The sequence below is a fragment of the Cimex lectularius genome, unplaced genomic scaffold, assembly GCF_000648675.2.
Source record: "Cimex lectularius strain Harlan isolate CLEC.00 unplaced genomic scaffold, Clec_2.1 scaffold259, whole genome shotgun sequence".
Classification (NCBI taxonomy): domain Eukaryota; kingdom Metazoa; phylum Arthropoda; class Insecta; order Hemiptera; family Cimicidae; genus Cimex; species Cimex lectularius.
The window spans coordinates 334,468-337,327 of record NW_019392874.1 but is presented as its reverse complement, the minus strand read 5'-3'; the positions used below and the strand labels follow the sequence as shown (position 1 = coordinate 337,327).

The 2,860-nt window shown below is 37.4% G+C and overlaps 1 non-coding gene across 1 annotated transcript; it reads right to left on the bottom strand.

The window, feature by feature from the left end:
• Nucleotides 1–428: 428 nt before the first annotated feature.
• Trnad-guc lies at nt 429–501 on the bottom strand. The gene has a single exon. It is a non-coding gene; the product is annotated as a tRNA-Asp (tRNA).
• Between the last annotated feature and the right edge of the window lie 2,359 nt (nt 502–2,860).

Sequence of the window (2,860 nt, the reverse complement as noted above, 5' to 3'; positions counted from 1 at the left end):
AAAGGAAAATTTCAACATTCAAATTTTTTTACAAACCAGGGCCTATTCACAAATGGCGGGTAAGTATCCGATATTTTAAAATGTAGAATCACAAAAAAAACTTTGGTACAAATCTGTGAGACACCAACCAGTTCGTCCCTTGTTAGTTGTAATGGAACGAATGTTGACGTTTGTTATTTTTATGCCTAATTTATGTAGCTTTGTCGGTTTTTATTTAGGATACGAAGAATGAGAATAAAATGTGATTTCCATAATTTCATAATAATAAAAATGATTTTCATACAACTTATTTACGTCGCATTTCTTGCACATACGCGTAATTTGCACATTTTAATTGTATTATGTTTAATTCACGATCTTTCGTGGTCCGCTTGACCAATTAATAAAATTCAATTAATTAAGGTTTTAAGTTAAGATAAAAAAGTCAATGTCACGAGCGGGATTCGAACCCACGACCTTCGGCTTGACACGCCGTTACTCTACCACTTGAGCTATCGTGACTGAAGTTGACTGAAGCTCAAGTGGTAGAGTAACGGCGTATCAAGCCGAAGGTCGTGGGTTCGAATCCCGCTCGTGACATTAACTTTTTTATCTCAACTTAAAACCTTAATTAATTGAATTTTATTATGTTTCTTATTCTTCTAAGTTCTTATTATTCTAAGTGAATATAATTCAACTCAGTATGGACAAAACACACCACCTATTGTTTATATTTATAGAGTGTTACCAATCCTTTTATACTTTTTAGATTAAAACTAAAGAAAATCAGTTCAATTGTATTCTTTCCAGAGCCAACGTGTCGAGAGGTTTAATTGTTTTTTAAATTAATTCCTTTGATGAAACAACAAATTTGAATAAAATATTAATTATTATTTATTAATTTTAAAGCATGGTGTTACGTCGAGAATTTCATTACAAAGCTGACATCGTAGGCTGCTATGTTATGTGTTTTGGCAATCGGATGTCCCGGACCATGTTGGGCAGAAATGTGGAGAAGGTTTTTCATTATGCGCCATGCTCGTCACAAGCAAGTCAGTCAGTTATAGTATAAGGTGAACGTCCACGCCCGTACCGAATAGATTATCATACAATGTATCTTTGACTCCATAAGGATGAATATTGGGAAGTTAACTAATTGAGGACGTTCTTCTGGAAGCTGTGTCTCTATTTTCTCCATTTATTTGGGACGATTTCGTGTTAACGTAAGATACTTCTCGACCTCATGAAGCTTCAGTTGTCTCCCATTACTTGGCGGATGAAGGGATTATCAAATTAATTAACAAGCACAATCCCCTGACATGAAACTCATAGAAGACTAACGGGATAAAGAGAGGGTTAGATATCTTTCGTCATTACCACCAAGCGTTGAACAATTTCCAATTTTTCTTGTTGGAGAATGGGGACGAAATCTGATCGGTTAGATGCCTCGTAGACTTAAGTCACTCCAGAGCGAGCCCAGAGTAGGTAATACGAATTGTTCTAAGCAAAACTAGCTTAAATTGTTAGTTAAATATTAAAGTATCACAAACGGATTTCCCGATTTTTTGGTGAATTTTCTTTCAAACCATCATAATTAAATACTTTTTTAACTCGTGAATTTCTTATCTTCTTTAATTTTGTTTACTATAACTATCTTGTAATTAATAAACGATAAAACTTCACTTTGAAATCTACTACAATGTACGAGTGGCCGTTTTTTCCCTTTAAGTATTCCATACTTATTCAAGAGTAAATAAATGTTTCATTTAAACATGTAATAAACAGGAATAATTAGAAATGGGAATTTCAGTTCAATCTGTTTGGTCTGGCAAAATAAATTTTCTTTCAGAGAGGAAATTTTATTTTATGTCTCAAAACAAAAGAGAAATCACGCTTAAAGTTATAACTTAATAAAAGAGCAAAGAAAGTCATTTAAATATAACCTCAGTTTTTTAAGTTTATTAATCCGAGTTAGTTGTAAGAAAACTTCCACCACGAGTATTTCCCAAAGGATTTCACCTAACGGTATCTTTTCTTTTATACTTGTGGCTATTTTCACGATTTTAAAATTGAACCTAATAAAAAGTTTCCTTCGTTTTGGGACAACACCCTGAGAAAAATAAAGTGAGGAAGACATCTCTTCTATCAAAAGATGTAAATAATAATCCTTTTATCTTAAATTATTCATCCTAGAAAATCATCGGGTTTAGGGTCGGTGAATGTGTGGTCTGCTCCGTGTACGATGGCTAGGGTGGAGAGTGCATCGCCTTCATTGAGTCCGATTTGGCGTGAGGTGATTCGAAACTATGAGGGCTCTGCCTACATGGCTTTCCCGCATACTCGGTCGTCCTTAAAAGGACAATGAGGATCTTTAACGTCCGCACCTAGCCTTTCGGCCTTATCGGACGTTTTGATTCTCGAGATGAGAGCTGACGCACTTTCGTATACGACAGAAGTGTGTTACTGCCGCATCATTGGTGTAGAGGCAGCTTAGCCCCGATGGGCCAAGACAATCTCGCTCCCCGCTTGCCCATTCCGAGTGGTCGGGTCCGCATTAAGCATCGAACCGCGGGCAAAGGGCTACCTAAGCCGAAATACATCAGCCTGTTCTCCCGTGCACTCCCTAGATAAAGAAGGCCATTCTATCTCCCAAAGTATTGGGGCTACTCAAGCGTAGAAACTACCGGATCCGCTCCGGCCGCGGTTTTGTTTAAAGTGGAATTGCTAACCACCCCCTAGAAAAGGCTACCTACGGTAAAAGCCTCCATCGAGCTCAGCCTACACCTGCGTGCAAAGCATACTCGAATAATAGCAACCGATTCAGTACCTATTCCCATCGCCACTACTCACGCATTCGAGGGACTCTGTCAGCGTAATCATA